The 22,614-nt window shown below is 30.7% G+C and overlaps 3 non-coding genes across 3 annotated transcripts; all 3 read left to right on the top strand.

Annotated features, from left to right (window-relative positions):
- The first annotated feature begins 9,114 nt into the window (after positions 1-9,114).
- TRNAR-ACG (transfer RNA arginine (anticodon ACG)) lies at positions 9,115-9,187 on the top strand. The gene has a single exon. It is a non-coding gene; the product is annotated as a tRNA-Arg (tRNA).
- A 4,721-nt stretch (positions 9,188-13,908) lies between these two features.
- Positions 13,909-13,981, top strand: TRNAR-ACG (transfer RNA arginine (anticodon ACG)). The gene has a single exon. It is a non-coding gene; the product is annotated as a tRNA-Arg (tRNA).
- A 4,721-nt stretch (positions 13,982-18,702) lies between these two features.
- Positions 18,703-18,775, top strand: TRNAR-ACG (transfer RNA arginine (anticodon ACG)). The gene has a single exon. It is a non-coding gene; the product is annotated as a tRNA-Arg (tRNA).
- Positions 18,776-22,614: the final 3,839 nt, after the last annotated feature.

Here is a 22,614-nt window from a genome sequence, read left to right as displayed (position 1 = left end):
TTTTTCATAATTCTTAAAAAACCTTTAGGAAAATGTAAGTGTTTACCTGTTAACTTGTTTGATTTTGGAAATCTGTGTTGCAAAGCAGTTCTTTGACCAAATTGATACTGTAATGGTTATTTGCATATCTGCATATAAAAAATACATCTCACATGTTTAGAAGGAATCAGTGAAATCAGAACACCCATAGTTCAATGAGAAATTGCTCTAATGCCTACATCCCTAATCTTTTTATAAAACTTTATAGCATGCCTGTAGAAAAGTTAAGTTATTTCTCAGCTAACTTAAGGATTTTACAAAATCTAGGCTATGTGAAAGGTATACTTTGTAATGTTCACTCAACATAAATCACTAAAATATGTTGGATTTCATTTTGTAATTCATATGCAAGTTTTTCCAAAACATACCTCTAGAAAAAGCTTCTAAATTTTGAATGTTATACTTGAGGTTACTATTACCACACCTTCCACAGGTTTGACAATTTTGACATAGATGACAGCGTGGCATAATGGATGAGGCGTCTGACTTCTGATCAGAAGATTGAGGGTTCGTGTCCCTTCATGGTCAAGTCATTCTTTTTGTCACTATTTGAAATCTTCAAACTCTGCATGAATTCAATGGATGACAATGTTGTAAAGAATGCACATTTCTAAATGTAATTCCCATAGGAAAATAAATACAACATAAACAATGATGTGCATGATGTACACATAGTTATAGGTTTTTTAGGTTTTTGGTGCATAGTAAAAGGTATCCTTTTGGAAAATGTAAGTATTTACCTCTTAACTTGTTCAATTTTGGTAATCTGTGTTGGAAAAAAATCGTTGACCAAATTGATACAATAAAGGATATTTGCATATCTGCATATAAAAATTATATCTCACATGTTTAAAATGAATCATTGAAATCCAAACATCCATAGTCCAATGAGAAATTGCTATAAAGCCTACATCCCTAATATTTTCATAAAACTTAAAAAACCTTTAGGAAAATGTCAGTGTTTACTTGTTAACTTGTTTGATTTTGGTAATCTGTGTTGCAAAGCAATTCTTTGACCAAATTGATACTATAATGGTTATTTGCATATCTGCATATAAAAAATACATCTCACATGTTTAGAAGGAATCAGTGAAATCAGAACAGCCATAGCTCAATGAGAAATTGCTCTAATGCCTACATCCCTAATCTTTTTATAAAACTTTATAGCATGCCTATAGAAAAGTTAAGTTATTTCTCAGCTAAGTTAAGGATTTTACAAAATCTAGGATATGTGAAAGGTATACTTTGTAATGTTCACTCAACATAAATCACTAAAATATGTTGGATTTCATTTTGTAATTCATATGCAAGTTTTTCCAAAACATATATCTAGAAAAAACTTCTAAATTTTTAATGTTATACTTGAGGTTACTTTTACCACACCTTCCACAGGTTCGACAACTTCTATAAAGATGACCGCGTGGCCTAATGGATAAGGCGTCTGACTTCAGATCAGAAGATTGAGGGTTCGAGTTCCTTCGTGGTCGAGTCTTTTCATTTTGTCACAATTTGAAATCTTCAAACTCTGCATGAATTCAATGGATGACAATGTTGTAAAGAATGTACATTTCTAAATGTAATTCCCATAGGAAAATAAATACAACATAAACAATGATGTGCATGATGTACACATAGTTATAGTTTTTTTAGGTTTTTGGTGCATAGTAAAAGGTATCCTTTTGGAAAAGGTAAGTATTTACCTGTTAACTTGTTCAATTTTGGTAATCTGTGTTGGAAAAAAATCTTTGACCAAATTGATACAATAAAGGATATTACATATCTGCATATAAAAATTATATCTCACATGTTTAAAATGAATCATTGAAATCCGAACATCCATAGTCCAATGAGAAATTGCTATAAAGCCTACATCCCTAATATTTTCATAATTCTTAAAAAACCTTTAGGAAAATGTAAGTGTTTACCTGTTAACTTGTTTGATTTTGGAAATCTGTGTTGCAAAGCAGTTCTTTGACCAAATTGATACTATAATGGTTATTTGCATATCTGCATATAAAAAATACATCTCACATGTTTAGAAGGAATCAGTGAAATCAGAACACCCATAGTTCAATGAGAAATTGCTCTAATGCCTACATCCCTAATCTTTTTATAAAACTTTATAGCATGCCTATAGAAAAGTTAAGTTATTTCTCAGCTAAGTTAAGGATTTTACAAAATCTAGGCTATGTGAAAGGTATACTTTGTAATGTTCACTCAACATAAATCACTAAAATATGTTGGATTTCATTTTGTAATTCATATGAAAGTTTTTCCAAAACATACCTCTAGAAAAAGCTTCTAAATTTTGAATGTTATACTTGAGGTTACTATTACCACAACTTCCACAGGTTTGACAATTTCGACATAGATGACAGCGTGGCATAATGGATGAGGCGTCTGACTTCTGATCAGAAGATTGAGGGCTCATGTCCCTTCATGGTCAAGTCATTCTTTTTGTCACTATTTGAAATCTTCAAACTCTGCTTGAATTCAATGGATGACAATGTTGTAAAGAATGCACATTTCTAAATGTAATTCCCATAGGAAAATAAATACAACATAAACAATGATGTGCATGATGTACACATAGTTATAGTTTTTTTAGGTTTTTGGTGCATAGTAAAAGGTATCCTTTTGGAAAATGTAAGTACTTACCTCTTAACTTGTTCAATTTTGGTAATCTGTGTTGGAAAAAAATCTTTGACCAAATTGATACAATAAAGGATATTTGCATATCTGCATATAAAAATTATATCTCACATGTTTAAAATGAATCATTGAAATCCGAACATCCATAGTCCAATGAGAAATTGCTATAAAGCCTACATCCCTAATATTTTCATAAAACTTAAAAAACCTTTAGGAAAATGTCAGTGTTTACCTGTTAACTTGTTTGATTTTGGAAATCTGTGTTGCAAAGCAGTTCTTTGACCAAATTGATACTATAATGGTTATTTGCATATCTGCATATAAAAAATACATCTCACATGTTTAGAAGGAATCAGTGAAATCAGAACACCCATAGTTCAATGAGAAATTGCTCTAATGCCTACATCCCTAATCTTTTTATAAAACTTTATAGCATGCCTATAGAAAAGTTAAGTTATTTCTCAGCTAAGTTAAGGATTTTACAAAATCTAGGCTATGTGAAAGGTATACTTTGTAATGTTCACTCAACATAAATCACTAAAATATGTTGGATTTTATTTTGTAATTCATATGCAAGTTTTTCCAAAACATACCTCTAGAAAAAGCTTCTAAATTTTGAATGTTATACTTGAGGTTACTATTACCACACCTTCCACAGGTTTGACAATTTCGACATAGATGACAGCGTGGCATAATGGATGAGGTGTCTGACTTCTGATCAGAAGATTGAGGGTTCGTGGTCAAGTCATTCTTTTTGTCACTATTTGAAATCTTCAAACTCTGCATGAATTCAATGGATGACAATGTTGTAAAGAATGTACATTTCTAACTGTAATTCCCATAGGAAAATAAATACAACATAAACAATGATGTGCATGATGTATACATAGTTATAGGTTTTTTAGGTTTTTGGTGCATAGTAAAAGGTATCCTTTTGGAAAATGTAAGTATTTACCTCTTAACTTGTTCAATTTTGGTAATCTGTGTTGGAAAAAAATCTTTGACCAAATTGATACAATGAAGGATATTTGCATATCTGCATATAAAAATTATATCTCACATGTTTAAAATGAATCATTGAAATCCGAACATCCATAGTCCAATGAGAAATTGCTATAAAGCCTACATCCCTAATATTTTCATAATTCTTAAAAAACCTTTAGGAAAATGTAAGTGTTTACCTGTTAACTTGTTTGATTTTGGTAATCTGTGTTGCAAAGCAGTTCTTTGACCAAATTGATACTGTAATGGTTATTTGCATATCTGCATATAAAAAATACATCTCACATGTTTAGAAGGAATCAGTGAAATCAGAACACCCATAGTTCAATGAGAAATTGCTCTAATGCCTACATCCCTAATCTTTTTATAAAACTTTATAGCATGCCTGTAGAAAAGTTAAGTTATTTCTCAGCTAAGTTAAGGATTTTACAAAATCTAGGCTATGTGAAAGGTATACTTTGTAATGTTCACTCAACATAAATCACTAAAATATGTTGGATTGCATTTTGTAATTCATATGCAAGTTTTTCCAAAACATACCTCTAGAAAAAACATCTAAATTTTGAATGTTATACTTGAGGTTACTATTACCACACCTTCCACAGGTTCGACAATTTCGACATAGATGACAGCATGGCATAATGGATGAGGCGTCTGACTTCTGATCAGAAGATTGAGAGTTCGTGTCCCTTCATGGTCAAGTCATTCTTTTTGTCACTATTTGAAATCTTCAAACTCTGCATGAATTCAATGGATGACAATGTTGTAAAGAATGCACATTTCTAAATGTAATTCCCATAGGAAAATAAATACAACATAAACAATGATGTGCATGATGTACACATAGTTATAGGTTTTTTAGGTTTTTGGTGCATAGTAAAAGGTATCCTTTTGGAAAATGTAAGTATTTACCTCTTAACTTGTTCAATTTTGGTAATCTGTGTTGGAAAAAAATCTTTGACCAAATTGATACAATAAAGGATATTTGCATATCTGCATATAAAAATTATATCTCACATGTTTAAAATGAATCATTGAAATCCAAACATCCATAGTCCAATGAGAAATTGCTATAAAGCCTACATCCCTAATATTTTCATAAAACTTAAAAAACCTTTAGGAAAATGTCAGTGTTTACTTGTTAACTTGTTTGATTTTGGTAATCTGTGTTGCAAAGCAATTCTTTGACCAAATTGATACTATAATGGTTATTTGCATATCTGCATATAAAAAATACATCTCACATGTTTAGAAGGAATCAGTGAAATCAGAACAGCCATAGCTCAATGAGAAATTGCTCTAATGCCTACATCCCTAATCTTTTTATAAAACTTTATAGCATGCCTATAGAAAAGTTAAGTTATTTCTCAGCTAAGTTAAGGATTTTACAAAATCTAGGATATGTGAAAGGTATACTTTGTAATGTTCACTCAACATAAATCACTAAAATATGTTGGATTTCATTTTGTAATTCATATGCAAGTTTTTCCAAAACATATATCTAGAAAAAACTTCTAAATTTTTAATGTTATACTTGAGGTTACTTTTACCACACCTTCCACAGGTTCGACAACTTCTATAAAGATGACCGCATGGCCTAATGGATAAGGCGTCTGACTACGGATCAGAAGATTGAGGGTTCGAGGCCCTTCGTGGTCGAGTCTTTCATTTTGTCACAATTTGAAATCTTCAAACTCTGCATGAATTCAATGGATGACAATGTTGTAAAGAATGTACATTTCTAAATGTAATTCCCATAGGAAAATAAATACAACATAAACAATGATGTGCATGATGTACACATAGTTATAGTTTTTTTAGGTTTTTGGTGCATAGTAAAAGGTATCCTTTTGGAAAAGGTAAGTATTTACCTGTTAACTTGTTCAATTTTGGTAATCTGTGTTGGAAAAAAATCTTTGACCAAATTGATACAATAAAGGATATTACATATCTGCATATAAAAATTATATCTCACATGTTTAAAATGAATCATTGAAATCCGAACATCCATAGTCCAATGAGAAATTGCTATAAAGCCTACATCCCTAATATTTTCATAATTCTTAAAAAACCTTTAGGAAAATGTAAGTGTTTACCTGTTAACTTGTTTGATTTTGGAAATCTGTGTTGCAAAGCAGTTCTTTGACCAAATTGATACTGTAATGGTTATTTGCATATCTGCATATAAAAAATACATCTCACATGTTTAGAAGGAATCAGTGAAATCAGAACACCCATAGTTCAATGAGAAATTGCTCTAATGCCTACATCCCTAATCTTTTTATAAAACTTTGTAGCATGCCTATAGAAAAGTTAAGTTATTTCTCAGCTAAGTTAAGGATTTTACAAAATCTAGGCTATGTGAAAGGTATACTTTGTAATGTTCACTCAACATAAATCACTAAAATATGTTGGATTTCATTTTGTAATTCATATGAAAGTTTTTCCAAAACATACCTCTAGAAAAAGCTTCTAAATTTTGAATGTTATACTTGAGGTTACTATTACCACAACTTCCACAGGTTTGACAATTTCGACATAGATGACAGCGTGGCATAATGGATGAGGCGTCTGACTTCTGATCAGAAGATTGAGGGCTCGTGTCCCTTCATGGTCAAGTCATTCTTTTTGTCACTATTTGAAATCTTCAAACTCTGCTTGAATTCAATGGATGACAATGTTGTAAAGAATGCACATTTCTAAATGTAATTCCCATAGGAAAATAAATACAACATAAACAATGATGTGCATGATGTACACATAGTTATAGGTTTTTTAGGTTTTTGGTGCATAGTAAAAGGTATCCTTTTGGAATATGTAAGTACTTACCTCTTAACTTGTTCAATTTTGGTAATCTGTGTTGGAAAAAAATCTTTGACCAAATTGATACAATAAAGGATATTTGCATATCTGCATATAAAAATTATATCTCACATGTTTAAAATGAATCATTGAAATCTGAACATCCATAGTCCAATGAGAAATTGCTATAAAGCCTACATCCCTAATATTTTCATAAAACTTAAAAAACCTTTAGGAAAATGTCAGTGTTTACCTGTTAACTTGTTTGATTTTGGTAATCTGTGTTGCAAAGCAATTCTTTGACCAAATTGATACTATAATGGTTATTTGCATATCTGCATATAAAAAATACATCTCACATGTTTAGAAGGAATCAGTGAAATCAGAACAGCCATAGCTCAATGAGAAATTGCTCTAATGCCTACATCCCTAATCTTTTTATAAAACTTTATAGCATGCCTATAGAAAAGTTAAGTTATTTCTCAGCTAAGTTAAGGATTTTACAAAATCTAGGCTATGTGAAAGGTATACTTTGTAATGTTCACTCAACATAAATCACTAAAATATGTTGGATTTCATTTTGTAATTCATATGCAAGTTTTTCCAAAACATATATCTAGAAAAAACTTCTAAATTTTGAATGTTATACTTGAGGTTACTTTTACCACACCTTCCACAGGTTCGACAACTTCTATAAAGATGACCGCGTGGCCTAATGGATAAGGCGTCTGACTTCAGATCAGAAGATTGAGGGTTCGAGTCCCTTCGTGGTCGAGTCTTTCATTTTGTCACAATTTGAAATCTTCAAAATCTGCATGAATTCAATGGATGACAATGTTGTAAAGAATGTACATTTCTAAATGTAATTCCCATAGGAAAATAAATACAACATAAACAATGATGTGCATGATGTATACATAGTTATAGGTTTTTTAGGTTTTTGGTGCATAGTAAAAGGTATCCTTTTGGAAAATGTAAGTATTTACCTCTTAACTTGTTCAATTTTGGTAATCTGTGTTGGAAAAAAATCTTTGACCAAATTGATACAATAAAGGATATTTGCATATCTGCATATAAAAATTATATCTCACATGTTTAAAATGAATCATTGAAATCCGAACATCCATAGTCCAATGAGAAATTGCTATAAAGCCTACATCCCTAATATTTTCATAAAACTTAAAAAACCTTTAGGAAAATGTCAGTGTTTACCTGTTAACTTGTTTGATATTGGTAATCTGTGTTGCAAAGCAATTCTTTGACCAAATTGATACTATAATGGTTATTTGCATATCTGCATATAAAAAATACATCTCACATGTTTAGAAGGAATCATTGAAATCAGAACACCCATAGTTCAATGAGAAATTGCTCTAATGCCTACATCCCTAATCTTTTTATAAAACTTTATAGCATGCCTATAGAAAAGTTAAGTTATTTCTCAGCTAAGTTAAGGATTTTACAAAATCTAGGCTATGTGAAAGGTATACTTTGTAATGTTCACTCAACATAAATCACTAAAATATGTTGGATTTCATTTTGTAATTCATATGCAAGTTTTTCCAAAACATATATCTAGAAAAAACTTCTAAATTTTGAATGTTATACTTGAGGTTACTATTACCACACCTTCCACAGGTTCGACAATTTCGACATAGATGACAGCGTGGCATAATGGATGAGGCGTCTGACTTCTGATCAGAAGATTGAGGGTTTGTGTCCCTTCATGGTCAAGTCATTCTTTTTGTCACTATTTGAAATCTTCAAACTCTGCATGAATTCAATGGATGACAATGTTGTAAAGAATGTACATTTCTAAATGTAATTCCCATAGGAAAATAAATACAACATAAACAATTATGTCCATGATGTACACATAGTTATAGGTTTTTTAGGTTTTTGGTGCATAGTAAAAGGTATCCTTTTGGAAAATGTAAGTATTTACCTCTTAACTTGTTCAATTTTGGTAATCTGTGTTGGAAAAAAATCTTTGACCAAATTGATACAATAAAGGATATTTGCATATCTGCATATAAAAATTATATCTCACATGTTTAAAATGAATCATTGAAATCCAAACATCCATAGTCCAATGAGAAATTGCTATAAAGCCTACATCCCTAATATTTTCATAAAACTTAAAAAACCTTTAGGAAAATGTCAGTGTTTACTTGTTAACTTGTTTGATTTTGGTAATCTGTGTTGCAAAGCAATTCTTTGACCAAATTGATACTATAATGGTTATTTGCATATCTGCATATAAAAAATACATCTCACATGTTTAGAAGGAATCAGTGAAATCAGAACAGCCATAGCTCAATGAGAAATTGCTCTAATGCCTACATCCCTAATCTTTTTATAAAACTTTATAGCATGCCTATAGAAAAGTTAAGTTATTTCTCAGCTAAGTTAAGGATTTTACAAAATCTAGGATATGTGAAAGGTATACTTTGTAATGTTCACTCAACATAAATCACTAAAATATGTTGGATTTCATTTTGTAATTCATATGCAAGTTTTTCCAAAACATATATCTAGAAAAAACTTCTAAATTTTGAATGTTATACTTGAGGTTACTTTTACCACACCTTCCACAGGTTCGACAACTTCTATAAAGATGACCGCATGGCCTAATGGATAAGGTGTCTGACTACGGATCAGAAGATTGAGGGTTCGAGTCCCTTCGTGGTCGAGTCTTTCATTTTGTCACAATTTGAAATCTTCAAACTCTGCATGAATTCAATGGATGACAATGTTGTAAAGAATGTACATTTCTAAATGTAATTCCCATAGGAAAATAAATACAACATAAACAATGATGTGCATGATGTACACATAGTTATAGTTTTTTTAGGTTTTTGGTGCATAGTAAAAGGTATCCTTTTGGAAAAGGTAAGTATTTACCTGTTAACTTGTTCAATTTTGGTAATCTGTGTTGGAAAAAAATCTTTGACCAAATTGATACAATAAAGGATATTACATATCTGCATATAAAAATTATATCTCACATGTTTAAAATGAATCATTGAAATCCGAACATCCATAGTCCAATGAGAAATTGCTATAAAGCCTACATCCCTAATATTTTCATAATTCTTAAAAAACCTTTAGGAAAATGTAAGTGTTTACCTGTTAACTTGTTTGATTTTGGAAATCTGTGTTGCAAAGCAGTTCTTTGACCAAATTGATACTGTAATGGTTATTTGCATATCTGCATATAAAAAATACATCTCACATGTTTAGAAGGAATCAGTGAAATCAGAACACCCATAGTTCAATGAGAAATTGCTCTAATGCCTACATCCCTAATCTTTTTATAAAACTTTATAGCATGCCTATAGAAAAGTTAAGTTATTTCTCAGCTAAGTTAAGGATTTTACAAAATCTAGGCTATGTGAAAGGTATACTTTGTAATGTTCACTCAACATAAATCACTAAAATATGTTGGATTTCATTTTGTAATTCATATGAAAGTTTTTCCAAAACATACCTCTAGAAAAAGCTTCTAAATTTTGAATGTTATACTTGAGGTTACTATTACCACAACTTCCACAGGTTTGACAATTTCGACATAGATGACCGCGTGGCCTAATGGATAAGGCGTCTGACTTCAGATCAGAAGATTGAGGGTTCGAGTCCCTTCGTGGTCGAGTCTTTCATTTTGTCACAATTTGAAATCTTCAAAATCTGCATGAATTCAATGGATGACAATGTTGTAAAGAATGTACATTTCTAAATGTAATTCCCATAGGAAAATAAATACAACATAAACAATGATGTGCATGATGTATACATAGTTATAGGTTTTTTAGGTTTTTGGTGCATAGTAAAAGGTATCCTTTTGGAAAATGTAAGTATTTACCTCTTAACTTGTTCAATTTTGGTAATCTGTGTTGGAAAAAAATCTTTGACCAAATTGATACAATAAAGGATATTTGCATATCTGCATATAAAAATTATATCTCACATGTTTAAAATGAATCATTGAAATCCGAACATCCATAGTCCAATGAGAAATTGCTATAAAGCCTACATCCCTAATATTTTCATAAAACTTAAAAAACCTTTAGGAAAATGTCAGTGTTTACCTGTTAACTTGTTTGATATTGGTAATCTGTGTTGCAAAGCAATTCTTTGACCAAATTGATACTATAATGGTTATTTGCATATCTGCATATAAAAAATACATCTCACATGTTTAGAAGGAATCATTGAAATCAGAACACCCATAGTTCAATGAGAAATTGCTCTAATGCCTACATCCCTAATCTTTTTATAAAACTTTATAGCATGCCTATAGAAAAGTTAAGTTATTTCTCAGCTAAGTTAAGGATTTTACAAAATCTAGGCTATGTGAAAGGTATACTTTGTAATGTTCACTCAACATAAATCACTAAAATATGTTGGATTGCATTTTGTAATTCATATGCAAGTTTTTCCAAAACATATATCTAGAAAAAACTTCTAAATTTTGAATGTTATACTTGAGGTTACTATTACCACACCTTCCACAGGTTCGACAATTTCGACATAGATGACAGCGTGGCATAATGGATGAGGCGTCTGACTTCTGATCAGAAGATTGAGGGTTTGTGTCCCTTCATGGTCAAGTCATTCTTTTTGTCACTATTTGAAATCTTCAAACTCTGCATGAATTCAATGGATGACAATGTTGTAAAGAATGTACATTTCTAAATGTAATTCCCATAGGAAAATAAATACAACATAAACAATTATGTCCATGATGTACACATAGTTATAGGTTTTTTAGGTTTTTGGTGCATAGTAAAAGGTATCCTTTTGGAAAATGTAAGTACTTACCTCTTAACTTGTTCAATTTTGGTAATCTGTGTTGGAAAAAAATCTTTGACCAAATTGATACAATAAAGGATATTTGCATATCTGCATATAAAAATTATATCTCACATGTTTAAAATGAATCATTGAAATCTGAACATCCATAGTCCAATGAGAAATTGCTATAAAGCCTACATCCCTAATATTTTCATAAAACTTAAAAAACCTTTAGGAAAATGTCAGTGTTTACCTGTTAACTTGTTTGATTTTGGTAATCTGTGTTGCAAAGCAATTCTTTGACCAAATTGATACTATAATGGTTATTTGCATATCTGCATATAAAAAATACATCTCACATGTTTAGAAGGAATCAGTGAAATCAGAACAGCCATAGCTCAATGAGAAATTGCTCTAATGCCTACATCCCTAATCTTTTTATAAAACTTTATAGCATGCCTATAGAAAAGTTAAGTTATTTCTCAGCTAAGTTAAGGATTTTACAAAATCTAGGCTATGTGAAAGGTATACTTTGTAATGTTCACTCAACATAAATCACTAAAATATGTTGGATTTCATTTTGTAATTCATATGCAAGTTTTTCCAAAACATATATCTAGAAAAAACTTCTAAATTTTGAATGTTATACTTGAGGTTACTTTTACCACACCTTCCACAGGTTCGACAACTTCTATAAAGATGACCGCGTGGCCTAATGGATAAGGCGTCTGACTTCAGATCAGAAGATTGAGGGTTCGAGTCCCTTCGTGGTCGAGTCTTTCATTTTGTCACAATTTGAAATCTTCAAAATCTGCATGAATTCAATGGATGACAATGTTGTAAAGAATGTACATTTCTAAATGTAATTCCCATAGGAAAATAAATACAACATAAACAATGATGTGCATGATGTATACATAGTTATAGGTTTTTTAGGTTTTTGGTGCATAGTAAAAGGTATCCTTTTGGAAAATGTAAGTATTTACCTCTTAACTTGTTCAATTTTGGTAATCTGTGTTGGAAAAAAATCTTTGACCAAATTGATACAATAAAGGATATTTGCATATCTGCATATAAAAATTATATCTCACATGTTTAAAATGAATCATTGAAATCCGAACATCCATAGTCCAATGAGAAATTGCTATAAAGCCTACATCCCTAATATTTTCATAAAACTTAAAAAACCTTTAGGAAAATGTCAGTGTTTACCTGTTAACTTGTTTGATATTGGTAATCTGTGTTGCAAAGCAATTCTTTGACCAAATTGATACTATAATGGTTATTTGCATATCTGCATATAAAAAATACATCTCACATGTTTAGAAGGAATCATTGAAATCAGAACACCCATAGTTCAATGAGAAATTGCTCTAATGCCTACATCCCTAATCTTTTTATAAAACTTTATAGCATGCCTATAGAAAAGTTAAGTTATTTCTCAGCTAAGTTAAGGATTTTACAAAATCTAGGCTATGTGAAAGGTATACTTTGTAATGTTCACTCAACATAAATCACTAAAATATGTTGGATTGCATTTTGTAATTCATATGCAAGTTTTTCCAAAACATATATCTAGAAAAAACTTCTAAATTTTGAATGTTATACTTGAGGTTACTATTACCACACCTTCCACAGGTTCGACAATTTCGACATAGATGACAGCGTGGCATAATGGATGAGGTGTCTGACTTCTGATCAGAAGATTGAGGGTTTGTGTCCCTTCATGGTCAAGTCATTCTTTTTGTCACTATTTGAAATCTTCAAACTCTGCATGAATTCAATGGATGACAATGTTGTAAAGAATGTACATTTCTAAATGTAATTCCCATAGGAAAATAAATACAACATAAACAATTATGTCCATGATGTACACATAGTTATAGGTTTTTTAGGTTTTTGGTGCATAGTAAAAGGTATCCTTTTGGAAAATGTAAGTATTTACCTCTTAACTTGTTCAATTTTGGTAATCTGTGTTGGAAAAAAATCTTTGACCAAATTGATACAATAAAGGATATTTGCATATCTGCATATAAAAATTATATCTCACATGTTTAAAATGAATCATTGAAATCCAAACATCCATAGTCCAATGAGAAATTGCTATAAAGCCTACATCCCTAATATTTTCATAAAACTTAAAAAACCTTTAGGAAAATGTCAGTGTTTACTTGTTAACTTGTTTGATTTTGGTAATCTGTGTTGCAAAGCAATTCTTTGACCAAATTGATACTATAATGGTTATTTGCATATCTGCATATAAAAAATACATCTCACATGTTTAGAAGGAATCAGTGAAATCAGAACAGCCATAGCTCAATGAGAAATTGCTCTAATGCCTACATCCCTAATCTTTTTATAAAACTTTATAGCATGCCTATAGAAAAGTTAAGTTATTTCTCAGCTAAGTTAAGGATTTTACAAAATCTAGGATATGTGAAAGGTATACTTTGTAATGTTCACTCAACATAAATCACTAAAATATGTTGGATTTCATTTTGTAATTCATATGCAAGTTTTTCCAAAACATATATCTAGAAAAAACTTCTAAATTTTGAATGTTATACTTGAGGTTACTTTTACCACACCTTCCACAGGTTCGACAACTTCTATAAAGATGACCGCATGGCCTAATGGATAAGGCGTCTGACTACGGATCAGAAGATTGAGGGTTCGAGTCCCTTCGTGGTCGAGTCTTTCATTTTGTCACAATTTGAAATCTTCAAACTCTGCATGAATTCAATGGATGACAATGTTGTAAAGAATGTACATTTCTAAATGTAATTCCCATAGGAAAATAAATACAACATAAACAATGATGTGCATGATGTACACATAGTTATAGTTTTTTTAGGTTTTTGGTGCATAGTAAAAGGTATCCTTTTGGAAAAGGTAAGTATTTACCTGTTAACTTGTTCAATTTTGGTAATCTGTGTTGGAAAAAAATCTTTGACCAAATTGATACAATAAAGGATATTACATATCTGCATATAAAAATTATATCTCACATGTTTAAAATGAATCATTGAAATCCGAACATCCATAGTCCAATGAGAAATTGCTATAAAGCCTACATCCCTAATATTTTCATAATTCTTAAAAAACCTTTAGGAAAATGTAAGTGTTTACCTGTTAACTTGTTTGATTTTGGAAATCTGTGTTGCAAAGCAGTTCTTTGACCAAATTGATACTGTAATGGTTATTTGCATATCTGCATATAAAAAATACATCTCACATGTTTAGAAGGAATCAGTGAAATCAGAACACCCATAGTTCAATGAGAAATTGCTCTAATGCCTACATCCCTAATCTTTTTATAAAACTTTATAGCATGCCTATAGAAAAGTTAAGTTATTTCTCAGCTAAGTTAAGGATTTTACAAAATCTAGGCTATGTGAAAGGTATACTTTGTAATGTTCACTCAACATAAATCACTAAAATATGTTGGATTTCATTTTGTAATTCATATGAAAGTTTTTCCAAAACATACCTCTAGAAAAAGCTTCTAAATTTTGAATGTTATACTTGAGGTTACTATTACCACAACTTCCACAGGTTTGACAATTTCGACATAGATGACCGCGTGGCCTAATGGATAAGGCGTCTGACTTCAGATCAGAAGATTGAGGGTTCGAGTCCCTTCGTGGTCGAGTCTTTCATTTTGTCACAATTTGAAATCTTCAAAATCTGCATGAATTCAATGGATGACAATGTTGTAAAGAATGTACATTTCTAAATGTAATTCCCATAGGAAAATAAATACAACATAAACAATGATGTGCATGATGTATACATAGTTATAGGTTTTTTAGGTTTTTGGTGCATAGTAAAAGGTATCCTTTTGGAAAATGTAAGTATTTACCTCTTAACTTGTTCAATTTTGGTAATCTGTGTTGGAAAAAAATCTTTGACCAAATTGATACAATAAAGGATATTTGCATATCTGCATATAAAAATTATATCTCACATGTTTAAAATGAATCATTGAAATCCGAACATCCATAGTCCGATGAGAAATTGCTATAAAGCCTACATCCCTAATATTTTCATAAAACTTAAAAAACCTTTAGGAAAATGTCAGTGTTTACCTGTTAACTTGTTTGATATTGGTAATCTGTGTTGCAAAGCAATTCTTTGACCAAATTGATACTATAATGGTTATTTGCATATCTGCATATAAAAAATACATCTCACATGTTTAGAAGGAATCATTGAAATCAGAACACCCATAGTTCAATGAGAAATTGCTCTAATGCCTACATCCCTAATCTTTTTATAAAACTTTATAGCATGCCTATAGAAAAGTTAAGTTATTTCTCAGCTAAGTTAAGGATTTTACAAAATCTAGGCTATGTGAAAGGTATACTTTGTAATGTTCACTCAACATAAATCACTAAAATATGTTGGATTGCATTTTGTAATTCATATGCAAGTTTTTCCAAAACATATATCTAGAAAAAACTTCTAAATTTTGAATGTTATACTTGAGGTTACTATTACCACACCTTCCACAGGTTCGACAATTTCGACATAGATGACAGCGTGGCATAATGGATGAGGCGTCTGACTTCTGATCAGAAGATTGAGGGTTTGTGTCCCTTCATGGTCAAGTCATTCTTTTTGTCACTATTTGAAATCTTCAAACTCTGCATGAATTCAATGGATGACAATGTTGTAAAGAATGTACATTTCTAAATGTAATTCCCATAGGAAAATAAATACAACATAAACAATTATGTCCATGATGTACACATAGTTATAGGTTTTTTAGGTTTTTGGTGCATAGTAAAAGGTATCCTTTTGGAAAATGTAAGTATTTACCTCTTAACTTGTTCAATTTTGGTAATCTGTGTTGGAAAAAAATCTTTGACCAAATTGATACAATAAAGGATATTTGCATATCTGCATATAAAAATTATATCTCACATGTTTAAAATGAATCATTGAAATCCGAACATCCATAGTCCAATGAGAAATTGCTATAAAGCCTACATCCCTAATATTTTCATAAAACTTAAAAAACCTTTAGGAAAATGTCAGTGTTTACCTGTTAACTTGTTTGATTTTGGTAATCTGTGTTGCAAAGCAATTCTTTGACCAAATTGATACTATAATGGTTATTTGCATATCTGCATATAAAAAATACATCTCACATGTTTAGAAGGAATCAGTGAAATCAGAACAGCTATAGCTCAATGAGAAATTGCTCTAATGCCTACATCCCTAATCTTTTTATAAAACTTTATAGCATGCCTATAGAAAAGTTAAGTTATTTCTCAGCTAAGTTAAGGATTTTACAAAATCTAGGCTATGTGAAAGGTATACTTTGTAATGTTCACTCAACATAAATCACTAAAATATGTTGGATTTCATTTTGTAATTCATATGCAAGTTTTTCCAAAACATATATCTAGAAAAAACTTCTAAATTTTGAATGTTATACTTGAGGTTACTTTTACCACACCTTCCACAGGTTCGACAACTTCTATAAAGATGACCGCGTGGCCTAATGGATAAGGCGTCTGACTTCAGATCAGAAGATTGAGGGTTCGAGTCCCTTCGTGGTCGAGTCTTTCATTTTGTCACAATTTGAAATCTTCAAAATCTGCATGAATTCAATGGATGACAATGTTGTAAAGAATGTACATTTCTAAATGTAATTCCCATAGGAAAATAAATACAACATAAACAATGATGTGCATGATGTATACATAGTTATAGGTTTTTTAGGTTTTTGGTGCATAGTAAAAGGTATCCTTTTGGAAAATGTAAGTATTTACCTCTTAACTTGTTCAATTTTGGTAATCTGTGTTGGAAAAAAATCTTTGACCAAATTGATACAATAAAGGATATTTGCATATCTGCATATAAAAATTATATCTCACATGTTTAAAATGAATCATTGAAATCCGAACATCCATAGTCCAATGAGAAATTGCTATAAAGCCTACATCCCTAATATTTTCATAAAACTTAAAAAACCTTTAGGAAAATGTCAGTGTTTACCTGTTAACTTGTTTGATATTGGTAATCTGTGTTGCAAAGCAATTCTTTGACCAAATTGATACTATAATGGTTATTTGCATATCTGCATATAAAAAATACATCTCACATGTTTAGAAGGAATCATTGAAATCAGAACACCCATAGTTCAATGAGAAATTGCTCTAATGCCTACATCCCTAATCTTTTTATAAAACTTTATAGCATGCCTATAGAAAAGTTAAGTTATTTCTCAGCTAAGTTAAGGATTTTACAAAATCTAGGCTATGTGAAAGGTATACTTTGTAATGTTCACTCAACATAAATCACTAAAATATGTTGGATTGCATTTTGTAATTCATATGCAAGTTTTTCCAAAACATATATCTAGAAAAAACTTCTAAATTTTGAATGTTATACTTGAGGTTACTATTACCACACCTTCCACAGGTTCGACAATTTCGACATAGATGACAGCGTGGCATAATGGATGAGGCGTCTGACTTCTGATCAGAAGATTGAGGGTTTGTGTCCCTTCATGGTCAAGTCATTCTTTTTGTCACTATTTGAAATCTTCAAACTCTGCATGAATTCAATGGATGACAATGTTGTAAAGAATGTACATTTCTAAATGTAATTCCCATAGGAAAATAAATACAACATAAACAATTATGTCCATGATGTACACATAGTTATAGGTTTTTTAGGTTTTTGGTGCATAGTAAAAGGTATCCTTTTGGAAAATGTAAGTATTTACCTCTTAACTTGTTCAATTTTGGTAATCTGTGTTGGAAAAAAATCTTTGACCAAATTGATACAATAAAGGATATTTGCATATCTGCATATAAAAATTATATCTCACATGTTTAAAATGAATCATTGAAATCCGAACATCCATAGTCCAATGAGAAATTGCTATAAAGCCTACATCCCTAATATTTTCATAAAACTTAAAAAACCTTTAGGAAAATGTCAGTGTTTACCTGTTAACTTGTTTGATTTTGGTAATCTGTGTTGCAAAGCAATTCTTTGACCAAATTGATACTATAATGGTTATTTGCATATCTGCATATAAAAAATACATCTCACATGTTTAGAAGGAATCAGTGAAATCAGAACAGCCATAGCTCAATGAGAAATTGCTCTAATGCCTACATCCCTAATCTTTTTATAAAACTTTATAGCATGCCTATAGAAAAGTTAAGTTATTTCTCAGCTAAGTTAAGGATTTTACAAAATCTAGGCTATGTGAAAGGTATACTTTGTAATGTTCACTCAACATAAATCACTAAAATATGTTGGATTTCATTTTGTAATTCATATGCAAGTTTTTCCAAAACATATATCTAGAAAAAACTTCTAAATTTTGAATGTTATACTTGAGGTTACTTTTACCACACCTTCCACAGGTTCGACAACTTCTATAAAGATGACCGCATGGCCTAATGGATAAGGTGTCTGACTACGGATCAGAAGATTGAGGGTTCGAGTCCCTTCGTGGTCGAGTCTTTCATTTTGTCACAATTTGAAATCTTCAAACTCTGCATGAATTCAATGGATGACAATGTTGTAAAGAATGTACATTTCTAAATGTAATTCCCATAGGAAAATAAATACAACATAAACAATGATGTGCATGATGTACACATAGTTATAGTTTTTTTAGGTTTTTGGTGCATAGTAAAAGGTATCCTTTTGGAAAAGGTAAGTATTTACCTGTTAACTTGTTCAATTTTGGTAATCTGTGTTGGAAAAAAATCTTTGACCAAATTGATACAATAAAGGATATTACATATCTGCATATAAAAATTATATCTCACATGTTTAAAATGAATCATTGAAATCCGAACATCCATAGTCCAATGAGAAATTGCTATAAAGCCTACATCCCTAATATTTTCATAATTCTTAAAAAACCTTTAGGAAAATGTAAGTGTTTACCTGTTAACTTGTTTGATTTTGGAAATCTGTGTTGCAAAGCAGTTCTTTGACCAAATTGATACTGTAATGGTTATTTGCATATCTGCATATAAAAAATACATCTCACATGTTTAGAAGGAATCAGTGAAATCAGAACACCCATAGTTCAATGAGAAATTGCTCTAATGCCTACATCCCTAATCTTTTTATAAAACTTTATAGCATGCCTATAGAAAAGTTAAGTTATTTCTCAGCTAAGTTAAGGATTTTACAAAATCTAGGCTATGTGAAAGGTATACTTTGTAATGTTCACTCAACATAAATCACTAAAATATGTTGGATTTCATTTTGTAATTCATATGAAAGTTTTTCCAAAACATACCTCTAGAAAAAGCTTCTAAATTTTGAATGTTATACTTGAGGTTACTATTACCACAACTTCCACAGGTTTGACAATTTCGACATAGATGACAGCGTGGCATAATGGATGAGGCGTCTGACTTCTGATCAGAAGATTGAGGGCTCGTGTCCCTTCATGGTCAAGTCATTCTTTTTGTCACTATTTGAAATCTTCAAACTCTGCTTGAATTCAATGGATGACAATGTTGTAAAGAATGCACATTTCTAAATGTAATTCCCATAGGAAAATAAATACAACATAAACAATGATGTGCATGATGTACACATAGTTATAGGTTTTTTAGGTTTTTGGTGCATAGTAAAAGGTATCCTTTTGGAAAATGTAAGTACTTACCTCTTAACTTGTTCAATTTTGGTAATCTGTGTTGGAAAAAAATCTTTGACCAAATTGATACAATAAAGGATATTTGCATATCTGCATATAAAAATTATATCTCACATGTTTAAAATGAATCATTGAAATCTGAACATCCATAGTCCAATGAGAAATTGCTATAAAGCCTACATCCCTAATATTTTCATAAAACTTAAAAAACCTTTAGGAAAATGTCAGTGTTTACCTGTTAACTTGTTTGATTTTGGTAATCTGTGTTGCAAAGCAATTCTTTGACCAAATTGATACTATAATGGTTATTTGCATATCTGCATATAAAAAATACATCTCACATGTTTAGAAGGAATCAGTGAAATCAGAACAGCCATAGCTCAATGAGAAATTGCTCTAATGCCTACATCCCTAATCTTTTTATAAAACTTTATAGCATGCCTATAGAAAAGTTAAGTTATTTCTCAGCTAAGTTAAGGATTTTACAAAATCTAGGCTATGTGAAAGGTATACTTTGTAATGTTCACTCAACATAAATCACTAAAATATGTTGGATTTCATTTTGTAATTCATATGCAAGTTTTTCCAAAACATATATCTAGAAAAAACTTCTAAATTTTGAATGTTATACTTGAGGTTACTTTTACCACACCTTCCACAGGTTCGACAACTTCTATAAAGATGACCGCGTGGCCTAATGGATAAGGCGTCTGACTTCAGATCAGAAGATTGAGGGTTCGAGTCCCTTCGTGGTAGAGTCTTTCATTTTGTCACAATTTGAAATCTTCAAAATCTGCATGAATTCAATGGATGACAATGTTGTAAAGAATGTACATTTCTAAATGTAATTCCCATAGGAAAATAAATACAACATAAACAATGATGTGCATGATGTATACATAGTTATAGGTTTTTTAGGTTTTTGGTGCATAGTAAAAGGTATCCTTTTGGAAAATGTAAGTATTTACCTCTTAACTTGTTCAATTTTGGTAATCTGTGTTGGAAAAAAATCTTTGACCAAATTGATACAATAAAGGATATTTGCATATCTGCATATAAAAATTATATCTCACATGTTTAAAATGAATCATTGAAATCCGAACATCCATAGTCCAATGAGAAATTGCTATAAAGCCTACATCCCTAATATTTTCATAAAACTTAAAAAACCTTTAGGAAAATGTCAGTGTTTACCTGTTAACTTGTTTGATATTGGTAATCTGTGTTGCAAAGCAATTCTTTGACCAAATTGATACTATAATGGTTATTTGCATATCTGCATATAAAAAATACATCTCACATGTTTAGAAGGAATCATTGAAATCAGAACACCCATAGTTCAATGAGAAATTGCTCTAATGCCTACATCCCTAATCTTTTTATAAAACTTTATAGCATGCCTATAGAAAAGTTAAGTTATTTCTCAGCTAAGTTAAGGATTTTACAAAATCTAGGCTATGTGAAAGGTATACTTTGTAATGTTCACTCAACATAAATCACTAAAATATGTTGGATTGCATTTTGTAATTCATATGCAAGTTTTTCCAAAACATATATCTAGAAAAAACTTCTAAATTTTGAATGTTATACTTGAGGTTACTATTACCACACCTTCCACAGGTTCGACAATTTCGACATAGATGACAGCGTGGCATAATGGATGAGGCGTCTGACTTCTGATCAGAAGATTGAGGGTTTGTGTCCCTTCATGGTCAAGTCATTCTTTTTGTCACTATTTGAAATCTTCAAACTCTGCATGAATTCAATGGATGACAATGTTGTAAAGAATGTACATTTCTAAATGTAATTCCCATAGGAAAATAAATACAACATAAACAATTATGTCCATGATGTACACATAGTTATAGGTTTTTTAGGTTTTTGGTGCATAGTAAAAGGTATCCTTTTGGAAAATGTAAGTATTTACCTCTTAACTTGTTCAATTTTGGTAATCTGTGTTGGAAAAAAATCTTTGACCAAATTGATAAAATAAAGGATATTTGCATATCTGCATATAAAAATTATATCTCACATGTTTAAAATGAATCATTGAAATCCGAACATCCATAGTCCAATGAGAAATTGCTATAAAGCCTACATCCCTAATATTTTCATAAAACTTAAAAAACCTTTAGGAAAATGTCAGTGTTTACCTGTTAACTTGTTTGATTTTGGTAATCTGTGTTGCAAAGCAATTCTTTGACCAAATTGATACTATAATGGTTATTTGCATATCTGCATATAAAAAATACATCTCACATGTTTAGAAGGAATCAGTGAAATCAGAACAGCCATAGCTCAATGAGAAATTGCTCTAATGCCTACATCCCTAATCTTTTTATAAAACTTTATAGCATGCCTATAGAAAAGTTAAGTTATTTCTCAGCTAAGTTAAGGATTTTACAAAATCTAGGCTATGTGAAAGGTATACTTTGTAATGTTCACTCAACATAAATCACTAAAATATGTTGGATTTCATTTTGTAATTCATATGCAAGTTTTTCCAAAACATATATCTAGAAAAAACTTCTAAATTTTGAATGTTATACTTGAGGTTACTTTTACCACACCTTCCACAGGTTCGACAACTTCTATAAAGATGACCGCGTGGCCTAATGGATAAGGCGTCTGACTTCAGATCAGAAGATTGAGGGTTCGAGTCCCTTCGTGGTCGAGTC

The sequence above is a fragment of the Taudactylus pleione genome, unplaced genomic scaffold, assembly GCF_031769625.1.
Source record: "Taudactylus pleione unplaced genomic scaffold, aTauple2 ptg000914l, whole genome shotgun sequence".
NCBI lineage: Eukaryota > Metazoa > Chordata > Amphibia > Anura > Myobatrachidae > Taudactylus > Taudactylus pleione.
Note: the sequence above shows the minus strand (reverse complement) of the source record. Positions and strands in the feature narration are given on the sequence as shown.